Source organism: Aegilops tauschii, chromosome 3 (assembly GCF_002575655.3).
Source record: "Aegilops tauschii subsp. strangulata cultivar AL8/78 chromosome 3, Aet v6.0, whole genome shotgun sequence".
Lineage (NCBI taxonomy): Eukaryota > Viridiplantae > Streptophyta > Magnoliopsida > Poales > Poaceae > Aegilops > Aegilops tauschii.
In genome coordinates, this window is record NC_053037.3 from 502,725,894 (window position 1) to 502,741,493 (window position 15,600).

Sequence of the window (15,600 nt, forward strand, 5' to 3'; positions counted from 1 at the left end):
AACTGGAAGTGGCTTTTGGCGATGAGAACAACTACAGGGTGGAGAAGTTGACCTTTGAGGTGGTCAAGATAAGAAGTCCATACCACGCTATATTTGGACGGCCGGCTTACGCCAAGTTCATGGCACGGCCGTGTTATGTGTACTTACAGCTCAAGATGCCGGGTCACAATGGGACCATTACGGTTCACGGCAGCCGGAAAGTGGCTCTGGAGTGTGAGGAAGGTGACTCGTCTCAGCAGTTTAGCATCAGTGCAAATCTGGACCCGAAATAGGAAAGCGCGCTCATCGAGTTCATCCGTGAGAATAGGGACATCTTCGCGTGGAAACCCTCTGACATGCCAGGTGTACCTAGAGAACTCGCTAAGCACACTCTCAATGTTGATCCAAAATTTAAGCCGGTCAGACAGTTTCTTCGACGGTTTAACGAAGAGAGGCGGAAAGCTATTGGTGAAGAAGTGGCCCGGCTCTTGGCGGCCGGGTTCATTGTTGAGGTTTTTCACCCGGAGTGGTTGGCTAACCCGGTGCTCGTACTCAAGAAGAACGGCACCTGGCGGATGTGTGTGGACTACACGGACTTGAACAAGGCGTGTCCGGCTGATCCTTTTGCTCTCCCCCGTATTGATCAAATCATTGATGCTACGGCAGGTTGTGCACGCTTGAGTTTCTTGGATGCCTATTCCGGGTATCATCAGATTAAGATGGCAGTTAAGGACCAGGAGAAGACGGCGTTCATCACTCCCTTTGGAGCTTTCTGCTATGTGTCTATGCCTTTTGGACTCAAGTGTGCACAGGCGACTTACCAGCGTTGTGTACAGAATTGTCTTCATAAACAGATCGGGCGCAATGTTCACGCTTACGTGGATGATATTGTGGTTAAATCCATCAAGGAGGAAACCCTGATAGATGACTTAAGGGAAACCTTCGATAATCTCCGGGTCTACAAGATGATGCTTAACCCGGCCAAGTGTGTTTTTGTTGTTCCTGCAGGCAAACTATTGGGCTTCCTGGTTTCTGACAGAGGCATTGAGGCTAACCCGGAGAAGATCAAGGCTATCACTTCCCTAGCTAAGCCGGCATGTATAAATGACGTTCAGCGTTTGGCGTGTCGCATCGCTGCTTTAAGCCGGTTTATAAGCCGTTTGGGTGAGAAAGCTATGCCCCTATATCAATTGATGAAGAAAACTGATAACTTTATCTGGAACGATGCAGCTAATACCGCTTCTGAGGATTTGAAAAAGCAAATGGCAGAGCCCCCCGTCCTTGCTGCTCCGGTTGATAAGGAGCCCTTGCTACTATATGTAGCGGCAAATGCACGAGTCGTCAGCGTGGCTATTGTAGTGGAGCGCAAGGAGGCGGGTAAGGAGCATCCGGTTCAGCGGCCGGTTTATTATGTCAGCGAGGTGCTCATTGAGTCCAAGCAGCGGTACCCGCATTGGCAGAAGCTCGTATACGGTGTGTTCATGGCGAGCCGGAAGCTCAAACATTATTTTCAGGTCATCCCATCACTGTGGTCAGTTCTGCCCCCCTTGGTGATATTATCCAGAACAGAGAGGCTACAGGGAGAATTTCTAAGTGGGCTATAGAACTTGGACTGCATGGCCTCAAATATGTGCCGCGCACTGCTGTTAAATCTCAGGCTTTGGTGGATTTCATCAATGATTGGACGGAGTCTCAAGTGCCTGAGCAAAAGCCGGATAACACTTATTGGACCATCCACTTTGATGGGTCCAGACAGTTGGAGGGCTCGGGGGCTGGTGTTGTATTGGCTTCCCCTAAAGGTGACAAGTTCCATTATGTGCTACGGTTGATGTTTCCTTGCACTAACAATGCGGCTGAATACGAAGCTTTGCTCCACGGTCTTCGGGTGGCTAAGGAGATGAGCTTAAGCCGGGTAAGGTGTTTTGGGGACTCAGATTTGGTGGCTCAACAAGTATCAGGCACCTGGGATTCTAAGGATCCTCTCATGGCGGCTTACCGTCGCGAGGTTTACGCCATTGCTGGGCACTTTCAGGGATACCAAGTGGAGCACATTGATCGCAGGAAGAACGAGGCGGCTGATGCTTTAAGCCGGCTAGGCTCTCAGCGAAAGCCGGTGCCGCCTAACACTTTCCTGGATGTCTTGTATAACCCTTCGGTTAAGTTGCCTACAGAAGAGGACTTGGCTATCCCTGACCCGGAGGCACGACTGGTGGCGGCTCTTCATGTCATACCAGACTGGACAATGCCATATCTGGCTTATATAACCCGGGGAGAGTTGCCTGAGGATGAAACTCTGGCCAGGCAAGTAACCCGGCGGGCTAAGTCAATGACTGTCATTGATGGCGAGTTGCATCATCGCAGTGTTTCAGGGGCGTTTCAGCGTTGTATCTCCCCTGAGGAAGGTCAAGAGATCCTGCGTGAGATCCATGAAGGGGATTGTGGCCATCATGCCGGTTCAAAATCTCTTGTGGCCAAGGCTTTCCGTCATGGTTTTTATTGGCTGACGGCTCACGCTGATGCAGAGGACTTGGTCAGTAAATGTGATGGTTGCCAAAGGTTCTCACGACGGGCTCATGTGCCGGCTCGGGAGTTGAGGATGATCCCAATCACTTGGCCCTTTGCTGTCTGGGGGCTTGATATGGTTGGGCCTTTTAAACGGTCCAAGGATAAGAAGACCCACCTCTTGGTAGCCGTTGACAAATTCACAAAGTGGGTGGAGGCTGAGCCAGTTGGCAAGTGCGATGTAGCCACGGCGGTTCTATTTATGAAAAAGGTGATTTTCCGCTTCGGCTTTCCGCACTGCATCATAACTGACAATGGCACCAATTTATCCAAGGGCGCTATGGAAGAATTTTGTCAACGGGAGCATATTCGACTTGATGTTTCCTCAGTGGCTCATCCCCAATCCAATGGTCAAGCTGAGAGAGCTAACCAGGAGATTCTGAAGGGCATCAAACCCCAGCTTTTGGTCCCTTTGCAACGGACGCCGGGTTGTTGGGTGGAGGAGCTGCCCTCCGTCTTATGGAGCATCAACACTACTCCTAACAGGTCTACTGGCTTCAAGCCTTTCTTCATGGTTTATGGAGCAAAAGAAGTCCTCCCCAGCGACATCCGTCACGATTCGCCTCGTGTGGCGGCTTATGTTGAGACGAATAATGAACAGGCGCGCCAAGATGCTCTGGACTTGTTGGACGAACAGCGTGATGTGGCGGCAGCCCGTTCAGCGATTTACCAACAAGACCTGCGCCGTTATCATAGCCGCCGGGTCAAATCCCGGGTCTTCCAGGAAGGCGACCTTGTGCTCCGGCTCATCCAGGATCAAACAGATGCACACAAGTTATCCCCACCTTGGGAAGGGCCCTTTGTGGTCAGTAAGAACTTGCACAACGGGTCATATTACCTCATTGATATTCGGGAACATAAAGATTCGCGTAAATCTGAGGAGGAGACCCGTCGGCCATGGAATATAGCTCAGCTTCGGCCTTACTACACTTGAGCTGCCGGCTCTCGTGGTGTACATACTTATCTCAGACATGTATATACTATGATAAGCAATAAAGCAGGGCCTCTGTCCTTTTTTCTCCCCCAATTATGCGTGTGTTATTTCTTACCTGCTGATTTAAAGGAGGATCCGGCTTATGATTGTATTTGAGTCTAGCTGCAAGCAGTAAGGTCACTTGGGGGCTTCCTGTTCAAACATGGGTCGTATTCAAACCAAAGAGAACATAGCTGTCGATACCCACGTGATTGGCAAAGTGCCGAGCTCATTGGGAAGTTAACCTTGATCATATTTGAATCACAGTTTAACCCCTCTGAGAACCGACGTGGATCGTATTCGAATCAGCGTTGTTAAACAATTTTAAGAATCACTTGGGGGCTTCCTGTTCAAACATGGGTCGTATTCGAACCCAAGAGAACATAGCTGTCGGTACCCTCTTGATTGGCATCGCCACACCCATTGGGGGCTATATGATCGTATCCGAATCTTGGCTTAACCCCTTTCGGGCGGGGTCTCTGGTCGTATTCGAACTGGAAGCCCCTAAGTTCTGATTTATCACAAGTTTACTCTGATTATGACAAAGTGTGCATGGCCGGGTTTCACTTGCCGGCTTAATTTTGGGTTTATCTTGTTGATTGAACATCATGGATGTTATCAAGGCAAGTCAATTAGAGTTAAGATACCAACCGTGCTACCCGGGTTATTTAATCCGGAAGTATGTTTACAGGCTGTTAAGTGTGTTATCTTGGCTATGTTCAGAGTGTAGCTAAGGACCAGTCCTTTTTGATTCATATTCCGGGTTATCCATCTCAAACACCTGATTCTCAGGGTGGTACGCCGCCTTGAGACTTGTAATTTGCCTTTCTATGCAGATACTTAAAGGCACCTGTTAAGGTTGAGAAGGACAAAGGGATAATTATGACCCGAAGGAACACCAAAAGGATAACTTCAAGGGATTTCAGCATTCATTACATGCACGATGGCATGGCAGAGATAAATTGTTGCACCTATTCTATTACAAAATTCATCAAGTCTCAAGGACAGAGCGTTGTTCGGTGAACCGCCAGCCGCTTTATGACGCCTGCTGAGTTGAGGTCCCCGGCTCGTTCCTGTCTTCTGCTCCGGCTGATCCCAAGACCTCAAAGGTTGACGACTTCCAGTTGATGCCGCTGAGAGCTTCGAACTGGGCTTCTTCGTCGATTAACCCGGCCGGGTCAATCTCCGGGGCGAAGGTGTGCTGGCGAGCCGGAGGAATCAGATTGAGAGCTTCATAGCGAGGGGTTGGAATCCTCTGATTCTCTGCGTTGTACCCCGGCTGATACTTGGTTAAGTCGGTGTCGTTCCCGATGATGGTGGCCACCGGGCGTACAGCCTTCACACATGCCGCAAAGTCCTTCTGGTCGAAGGCTGAGCCGTCTTCCTTCAGACTTGGGTAACCCAGGGCGATGTGTGCCGGGTCTAGCTCCGGCAGGAAGGCTTTGGCCCGGCTCAGCGCGGCAATTGCTCCGGCTCTTGCGGAGGCTCGGCGTAGCTCCTGGATCCGCTGTGGTAGAACAGCGAGCCGGCGCAGGAGTTCGGCCAGATGGGTTGGCACCTCGTTGGATAGGGCCACCACAGCTAAGGCGTGCTGTGACCCGGTGTAGAGTTGTTCCACCAGGGTGTACACGGCCTTTAACTTGGTGACCACACTCTGGTTGAGGTTGGCACTCCTGGGACCTGTTTAATAAGGGTCAGATAAGCCGGCGACAAGAATGAATCATAACGTATACAGACTTGATGAAAGCCGGCGAGGCGACTTACCGAAGATAGCAGCCACCATTTGGGAAACCTGGCGCTTTAGGCCGGAGAGCTCAGCGGTCTTCTCAGTGAGAGCCTTCTCCGCCTGTTCTGCCCGGGTCACCAGTGCGGCTTTCTCCTCAGCCCAGGCCTTCCGCTCAGCATCGAATTCGGTCTTCAGCTTCTCTTGAGCGGCGATGCTGGAGACAAACTTGGCGTTTGCCTTCCTGGTCTCCATCTCTTGTGTCTTTAGCCGGCTCTTGAGATCCGCAAGGTCTGACTCTAATTTCTTGCCAACAGCCTGCATATATTTCCGGGTTATTAACACTCATTCTATAAGTCCCAAGCGCTTTCCAAGCAAAGACACTTGGCGCTTGGGGGCTAATGCATATTGAACATATCTATCTACGTATTGCCGGCTTAGTTTAATAAACCGGACCTAAGTCTACAGCATATTCAAGTATAAGTTGTCGACTTGGGGGCTAGCATGACAAGGGTCACTATGCAGAAAGTAAGAAGACAGCAGAAGGATACCTCAGATTTTTGTTGGATTTGGTTGACCATGGCGATCTCGGCGTCCCGTCTCTTGTGAACTTGGCTGATGTAGCCTGAGACGAGCTCTCCAATGCTTAAGTCGGTGTAGCTGGAGAGATCCAGATTCACCCGGTGGGGTTGTAGCAACTCCCCCTTCGCGGAGCATTTGGCCAGCACGGTCGGCCTCCCCGGCTCAACATACTCCGTCCGGGTAATTACCACGTCCGTGTCATTAGCTGGCGGGGCTGAGCCGGAGGCCTCCAGGTTAACCGACGCTTCGGTCATTGTCTTGGTGGCCGGGGCAGGGGCTTCAAGCGCCGTGTCCATGGGAATGGTGGCTTCGGGGGCGGAGGCAGCTGGCGGCTCTTGAGCCGTCGCCTCCGGCTCAGGCAAGTCTGGCACTCCGGCCGACCTGGTCTTCTTTGCTCTTTTGGTGAGCTTTGCCTGGGCACTGAGAAGGCAGAAATGTTAGGCATACAAAGAGTAAATACAGACAGATAATGTAAGGAGATTGTTATTACCCGGGTGCAGTCTTGAAGGCCGGCAGACTTGACTGCATGGAGTCACCCGAAGAGGGGGAGGTCTCCTGATAATTGGAGTCAGAAGAGTTGAGTGGCTGACGGATGACACCCACCAACGGATGAAAAGGGTACAGGTGAGAAAAAACCTCAGTACGACGCTTCCTTGTTGCGTCGGGTAACCCGGCGGAGAGGTCGGTGTCCTTGCGGGCCCGGGTGTGACGCCGGCTTTCGTGAACCTGCTGCTTCAAAAGAAATTGAGGGTCTTGATGAGCTAGTGGATGAGAAAAGCTTACTTTCCGGGTTACTCTTCGGACTTTCAGCTGTGGCAAAGGCTCCGAGTCGGAGGAAAGTGATGTTACCTCTTCAATCACCGGGTTACTGGCGCCGGTTTCATCCTGTCAATAAGCAAAATGTTGATAAGGCGGACAGCGGCAAACAACAAATATGGCAAGAGTTTAAAGGTTTAAGGGTTACCTCTGACTCGGAGCTGTCGCTTAATTGCAGCAGCTCCGAAGTAGTGGGTCTGCTTCCCTTTCTGCGAGGGGCGGCTTTCTTGGCGGCTTTCTTCGCCTTCCTGGCCTTCTTGGCCGCCTCATGGTCATACTTGACCCGCCAGAATTTATCATCAGCCTGAGAAATACAGTAATGAATTCTGAAAATGGTTCAGAGCAAGGTGACATGTAAAAGAAGTCGAAAGGTTAAAGTCAGCGGCTTACCGCAGGGGCTGGATTGGTCTTGCAGAACGGGGCTAGCCCGGTCCGTCCATAGTCTGCCAGGCTCTCGTTTAACAAAGCCTTGGTCTCTTCTTCAGCAACGTCTTCCGGAAGATCATTGCGACTGTGCCTCTGCGGGTCATCCTTTCGCCCGGTGTACTCACACATTAAGCCGGGGCGGCGGCTCAATGGAATCACGCGCCATGAGATCCAGACCCGGACCAGGTCTATTCCGTTCAGACCGTTGCCTAGCAGAGCCTTGATCTTATTGATCGTTGGAAGCAGAGGCTGGCGTTCCGCGGCAGTCAGCTTGTCGGATAGCGGATGAGTCGGCTCTAGGTGTGTTGGGCGAAAGTCGGGCAGCGGGCTCTCGTCAGCCGGGGACGTGTCTTGGCAGTAGAACTAAGTCATGTTCCAGTACTTGGGGTGACTTGGCGGCTCTGCGTAAGGGAATAGACAGTCCCTGCGCCGTTGAATGGAGATGCCGCCTAGTTCCAGACTTGGCCCGTTCGCGCACTCGTTTTGGCGGTTTAAGTAGAACAGTTCTCTGAAAAGCAGTAAACTGGGTTCCTCTCCAAGGTATACTTCGCAAAAGACTTGGAAGTTGCAGATGTTGGATACGGAGTTGGGTCCTATATCCTGAGGCCGAAGGTCAAAGAAGTTGAGCACATCCCGAAAGAATTTTGAGCCGGGCGGTGCGAAGCCCCCGGCTCATGTGGTCCGCAAAGATCACTACCTCCCCGTCCCTCGGCTGTGGTCTTTCTTCTGACGGATCAGGGGCATGGTAGGACATCACTTCCTTCTTGGGCAGATACCCGGATTTAACAATGTTGGCCAGGGTCTCCTCAGTGACGTTGGATTTCATCCAGTTGCAAGTGATGGGAGCCTTGGGAGGCATGGTGAAGGTTGGTGGTCTATGATAAAGAAAAAAGTGTCCGGGTTAATGGTAAGCCGGAGATTATCATTCAAACTACAAAGGCGGCTTATGAAGGGGACTAATGATATATATTCAGATACGGTGGGTTATCTAAGCCGTAGGGGCATTCAGAATAAGTTGGTCATCTACGGTCTACCGCAATTAAGCCGGAGGATCCTACAGGGCATGGTTCTCTTTAAACCGGAAAGTTCTACGGCGCGTGTTTTCTTTATGTCGGAAATATAAGCCGCCAAGATTCAAGGGCTGCAGTTTTTACTAAGTGTGGTAAAACAGATTTCACATATTGCAGTAACTTTTCTGGATCAAAATGGTCGGGTGAAATGAAAAATTTCTAGACCTAAAAAACAGAGGCAGGAGAAATTCTTGAGGTGGAGCATGGTTCTTATGCAGTAAAAAGAGGGTTTTTTGCAGGAGAAATGGATCTCAAACATCTACCGCACTGACTCTATGTGAGGTTAAAGATCAACCGAGCATGGTGACTGCAAGAGCTACTGAGGTTTGCGGCAATGGTGATGAACGCGAAGAACACACGATGAACCCTTCAGCAGATCTATCTGACAGGGCAACGGAGACTAACCGGAGTTGGAAAGGGCGGAGGTCGCTGCCGTGAATCTGGTCCGAATCAGGGTGATGCAGCGGCCGGGTTGATGAAGACCAGGGGCGCGACGGCGGCGGCAGTGGCGGAGCTCAGGCAGAGAAGCGACGGCGCGAGGAGGAAGAAGGAGAGCGTGAGAAGAGAAGTGTTGGGCTGGCCTATTTATAAGGCAGGGTCATAAGTGGGCGCGAGATTCAAGGAGACCACGGCGTGGTTATCTCCCCCTCACGACGCCTCGATTTTCGGGAGGACAGTAAAAGCAAAGATCCGTTGCGGATCTGGCGGAGTAAAAAACGGGCTTAATGGAGGATGACGTCACGGCGGATTATCCGGAGTCCAGAGGATGACGTCACTCCGGGTTATGGTCTTCACATGAATGGTGAGCCGGAGATTTTCTCTGTTGGCAGAGTTGAAGATTGACCTGAGCCGGCTCAAGTCAATCTGGGGCCTAATGTTGAGGATATAGACCTTAGAGTCACCCGCCAGGAGGGGCCGGGTTACTCTTCGGATGATCATTGCCAGAAGCCCGGAGCTAAGTTTCAAGATGATGGGCCAGAGATGGGCTAAGACCCGGATATGGCTTAAAGCCTGTAGTTACAATCATTGTTATAGTAGACTTGTAGTGTAAGGCAGGTATTGTTTAGAGTCCGAGCCGGACGCTCTTATGAGCCGGCCGGGACTCTAAGGGCTGCTGGGCGTCAGCCTCCCTATATAAAGGGAGGACCCGGCAGCGGTTTAAGGGCGACAACAATCTGATCGAGAGCCGGGCATAGCTGTTTAGCTCCCTGGTGATCGTAACCCTAATCAATAACACTTCAAACTGGACGTAGGCTTTTACCTTCACCGTAAGGGGCCAAACCAGTATAAATCCTCGTGTCCCTTGTCCCGCATAACCCCTTCAAGCTTCCTAGTTGCGATGGCTCCACGACTAAGTCCTAGCTCGAGGACATCTGCCGTGACAATTCCACGACACCAGTGCTACAGCCCGGATTCACACGCTGCTGACGGACATGCTTGATGTTGATTCATGTATGCCTATCCCCGTAAGTTAGCGCCGCTTTCTGTTCACGACTAGCCATGTCGGCCCGGGTTCTCTGTCATATGGATGCTAGCGACACTATCATATACGTGAGCCAAGAGTCGCAAACGGTCCCGGGCCATGGTAAGGCGACACCCGTGAGAATACCGTGCGTGAGGCCGCAAAGTGATATGAGGTGTTACAGGCTAGATCGGTGTGACTTAGAATCGGGGTCCTGGCATAAGAATTCTTTTTTAGTAGTAGCAAAATTTCGTTGAGCATTGTCTAGAGTTCTACTAGCATAATGAATAACATTTAATTTCTTATCAATTCTTTGTCCTAGAACAGCACCAACAGCATAGTCACTAGCATCACAGGTAATTTCAAAAGGCAAGTTCCATTCAGGTGGTTGAACAATAGGTGCAGAAATCAAGGATTTCTTAAGTGTTTCAAAGGCATCTACACAATCATCATCAAAAAAATTGAACATCCTTTTGTAAAAGATTTGTAAGAGGGCTAGAAATTTTGGAGAAGTCTTTAAAAAACCTCCTATAGAAACCAGCATGATCGAGGAAACTACGAATACCTTTGATATCTTTAAGACATGGCATTTTCTCAATTGCATCAACTTTAGCTTTATCCACCTCAATACTTCGTTCAGAAATTTTATGTCCCAAGACAATACCTTGATTAACCATCAAGTGGCACTTCTCCCAATTCAAGACAAGATTAGTTTGCTCGCATCTCTGCAAAACTCGATCAAGGTTGCTTAAGCAATCATCAAAAGAAGTTCTGTAACCGGAGAAATCATCCATGAAAAGCTCAACAATCTTTTCACAAAAATCAGAGAATATAGCAGTCATACATCTTTGAAAGGTAGCAGGTGCATTGCATAGACCAAAAGGCATACATATATAAGCATAAGTTCCAAAAGGACAAGTAAAGGTGGTTTTCTGTTGATCAGGTTGTGAGACAGGTGTTTGAGAAAAACCAGAATATCCATCAAGGAAACAAAAATGTGTGTGCTTTGACAATCTTTCTAGCATTTGATCAATAAAAGGCAGAGGGTAATGATCTTTTCTAGTAGATTTATTTAATTTTCTAAAATCAATTACCATTCCATAGCCAGTGACAATTCTTTGCGGAGTAAGTTCATTCTTATCATTAGGAACAACAGTAATACCTCCCTTCATAGGGACACAATGAAAATTCCTACGCACACAAAAAATCATGGTGATGCATAGTAATGAGAGGGGAGAGTGTCGTCTACGTACCCTCATAGACTGTAAGCAGAAGCGTTATGACAATGCGGTTGATGTAGTCGTACGTCTTCACGATCGACCGACCGTAAGCAGAGGACGTTGTTCAAAGAAAATCTTATCTATTTCATTTCTTTCATGCATATGCATATCATTCTCATGGTCTAGCAAATATTGTTCTAGTGCATCAGTAGGAGGTACAACAATAGAAGCAAGACCAATTATTTCATCCTTAGTTGGCAATTCTTCCTTATGATGCTTTCTACTAAACTTAGAAAAATTAAACTCATGAGACTCATCATCAAAACTAACACCGACAATTTGTTTCTCACAATCTATTTTAGCATTAACGGTGTTCAAGAAAGGTCTACCAAAGATAATGGGACAAAAGCCATCTTGTGGGGAGCCAAGAACAAGAAAATCAGTATGATATTTTATTTTCCCACACAAGACTTCAACATTTCTTACAATCCCAAGTGGTGTGATGGTGTCTATATTAGCAAGTTTAATAGTAACATCTATGTCTTCTATCTCAGCTGGTGCTATATCATTCATAATTTCTTGATATATGGTAAAAGGAATAGCACTCACGCTAGCACCTGAATCGCATAAACCATGATAACTCCTATCTTAACTGAGAAAATAGGCATGCCAACAACGGGTATGTATTTATGTTTTTCATCGGGTTAGGAAATTCTAGCAGCTTCATCACAGAAGTAAATAACATGCCCATCTATATTTTCAACCAGGAGATCTTTAACCATAGCAACACTAGGTTCTACTTTGATTTGTTCAGCTGGTTTAGGTGCTCTAATGTAGCTTTTATTGACCACAGCTGAAATTTTAGGATGTTCCTTTATCCTAAGAGGAAAAGGTGGTTTTTCAATATAAGCAGTAGGAACAACTGGATCAACATTATAGATAATAGTTTCATCTTTAGCTATTATCAGTTCTTTAATTTCTTCTTTAATAGGTGGGTGATATTTAAACCACTTCTCCTTAGGGAGATCAACATGACTAGCAAATGATTCATAAAAGGAGGCTACTATCTCAGAGTCTAGTCCATATTTAGTGCTAAACTTTTGAAAAGCATCGGTATCCATAAAAGAGTTAACACAATCATACTTAAGCTTAATACCTTACTCTTTACCTTGGTCGAGTTCCCAATCTTCAGAGTTGCGTTTAATTATTTCTAAAACATTCCACTGGAATTCAATAGTCTTCTTCATAAAGGAACTAGTACAAGAAGTATCGAGCATGGATCGTGTTGGGGAACGTAGTAATTTCAAAAAAAATCCTACACACACGCAAAATCATGGTGATGCATAGCAACGGGAGGGGAGAGTGTCGTCTACGTACCCTCGTAGACTGTAAGCGGAAGCGTTATGACAACGCGATTGATGTAGTCGTACGTCTTCACGATCGACCGATCCTCAGTACCGAACGTACGACACCTCCGCGTTCAGCACACGTTCAGCTCGGTGACGTCCCGCGAACTCACGATCTAGTAGAGCTTCGTGGAAGAGCTTCGTCAGCACGACGGCGTAGTGACGGTGTTGATGAAGCTACCGACGCAGGGCTTCGCCTAAGCACTGCTACTATATGACCGAGGTGGATTGTGGTGGAGGGGGGCACCGCACACGGCTAAGAGATCAATGATCAATTGTTGTGTCTCCAAGGGGTGCCCCCCTCCCCTTATATAAAGGAGTGGAGGAGGGGGAGGGGCCCGGCCTCCTATGGTGCGCCCCATGAGGAGTCCTACTCCCACCGGGAGTAGGACTCCCCCCTTCCAAGTAGGAGTAGGAGAGGAGAAGGAAGGGAGAGAAGGAGAGAAGAAAGGGGGGCGCCGCTCCCCTCTCATTGTCCAATTCGGACTAGAGGGGGAGGGGGCGCGCGGCTGCCCTGGCCGCCCCTCCTCTTCTCCCACTAGGGCCCATTAGGCCCAATATACTCCCCGAGGGGTTCCGGTAACCCCCGATACTGTGGTATACGTTCGAAACCTCCCGAAACACTTCCGGTATCCGAACATAGTCATTCAATATATCAATCTTTACGTATCGACCATTTTGAGACTCCTCGTCATGTCCATGATCATATCCGGGACTCCGGACTACCTTCGGTACATCAATAGATAAAAAACTCATAATACCAATCGTCACCGAACTTTAAGCGTGCGGACCCTACGTGTTCGAGAACTATGTAGACACAACCGAGACACGTCTCCGGTCTATAACCAATACCGGAACCTGGTTGCTCATATTGGCCCCCACATATTCTACGAAGATCTTTATCGGTCAAACCGCATAACAACATACATTGTGCCCTTTGTGATCGGTACGTTACTTGCCCGAGATTCGATCGTCGGTATCTCAATACCTAGTTCAATCCCGTTACTGGCAAGTCTCTTTACTCATTCCGTAATACATCATCCCGCAACTAACTCATTAGTTGCATTGCTTGCAAGGCTTATTATGATGTGCATTACCGAGAGGGCCCAGAGATAACTTTCCGACAATTGGAGTGACAAATCCTAATCTCGATCTATGCCAACTCAACAAGTATATTCGGAGACACCTGTAGAGCACCTTTATAATCACCCAGTTACGTTGTGACGTTTGGTAGCACACAAAGTGTTCCTCCGGTATTCGGGAGTCGCATAATTTCATAGTCATAGGAACATGTATAAGTCATGAAGAAAGCAATAGCAAATAAACTAAACGATCAAGTGCTAAGCTAACGGAATGGGTCAAGTCAATCACATCATTCTCTAATAATGTGATCCCGTTTATCAAATGACAACACATGTCTATGGCTAGGAAACTTAACCATCTTTGATTCAACAAGCTAGTCAAGTAGAGGCATACTAGTGACACTTTGTTTGTCTATGTATTCACACATGTACTAAGTTTCCGGTTAATACAATTCTAGCATGAATAATAAACATTTATCATGATATAAGGAAATATAAATAACAACTTTATTATTGCCTCTAGGGCATATTTCCTTCAGTCTCCCACTTCCACTAGAGTCAATAATATATTTCACATCGTGATGTGATTTAACACCAATAGTTCACATCGTCATGGGACCAACACCCAAATGGTTTACTAGAGTCAATAATCTAGTTCACATCGCCATGTGATTAACACCCAAAGAGTACTAAGGTGTGATCATGTTTTGCTTGTGAGAGAGGTTTAGTCAATGGGTCTGCCACATTCAGATCCGTATGTATTTTGCAAATTTCTATGTCTACAATGCTCTGCACGGAGCTACTTTAGCTAATTGCTCCCACTTTGAATATGTACCCAGATTGTGACTTAGAGTTATCCAGATCGGTGTCCAAGCTTGCATCGACGTAACTCTTTACGACGAACTCTTTATCACCTCCATAACCGAGAAATATTTCCTTAGTCCTCTAAGGATAATTTTGACCGTTGTCTAGTGATCTACTCCCATATCACTATTGTACTCCCTTGCCAAACTCAGTGTAGAGTATATAATAGATTCTGTACACAGCATGGCATACTTTATAGAACCTATGGCTGAGGCATAGGGAATGACTTTCATTCTCTTTCTATCTTCTGCCGTGGTCGGGCTTTGAGTCTTACTCAATTTCACACCTTGCAACACAGGCAAGAACTCTTTCTTTGACTGTTCCATTTTGAACTACTTCAAAATCTTGTCAAGGTATGTACTCATTGAAGAAACTTATCAAGCGTCTTGATCTATCTCTATAGATCTGGATGCTCAATATGTACGCAGCTTCACCGAGTTCTTTCTTTGAAAAAATCCTTTCAAATAGCCCTTTCAAATACTCCTTTATGCTTTCCAGAAATTTCTACATTATTTCCGATCAACAATATGTCATTCACATATACTTATCAGAAATGCTGTAGTGCTCCCACTCACTTTCTGGTAAATACAGGCTTTACCGCAAGTCTGTATAAAACTATATGCTTTGATCAACTCATCAAAGCGTATATTCCAACTCCGAGATGCTTGCACGAGTCCAAAGATGGATCCCTGGAGCTTGCACATTTTGTTAGCACCATTAAGGAATGTAGTTTTGACATCCATTTCCCAGATTTCATAAAATGTGGCAATTTGCTAACATGATTCAGACAGACTTAAGCATCGCTACGAGTGAGAAAATCTCATCATAGTCAACACCTTGAACTTTGTCAAAACCTTTTTCAACAAGTCTAGCTTTGTAGATAGTAACACTACTATCAACGTCCGTCTTCCTCTTGAAGATCCATTTATTTTCTATGGCTCGCCGATCATCGGGCAAGTCAACCAAAGTCCACACTTTGTTCTCATACATGGATCCCATCTCAAATTTCATGGCCTCAAGCCATTTCACGGAATCTAGGCTCATCATCGCTTCCTCATAGTTCGTAGGTTCGTCATGGTCAAGTAACATGACCTCCAGAACAGGATTTCCATACCACTCTGGTGCGGATCTCACTCTGGTTGACCTACGAGGTTCGGTAGTAACTTGATCTGAAGTTACATGATCATCATCATTAGCTTCCTCACGAATTTGTGTAGGAGTCATAGGAACAGATTTCTGTGATGAACTACTTTACAATAAGGGAGTAGGTACAGTTACCTCATCAAGTTCTACTTTCCTCCCACTCACTTATTTCGAGAGAAACTCCTTCTCTAGAAAGGATCTATTCTTAGCAAGGAATGTCTTGCCTTCGGATCAGTGATAGAAGGTGTACCCAACTATCTCCTTTGGGTATCCTATGAAGAGACATTTCTCC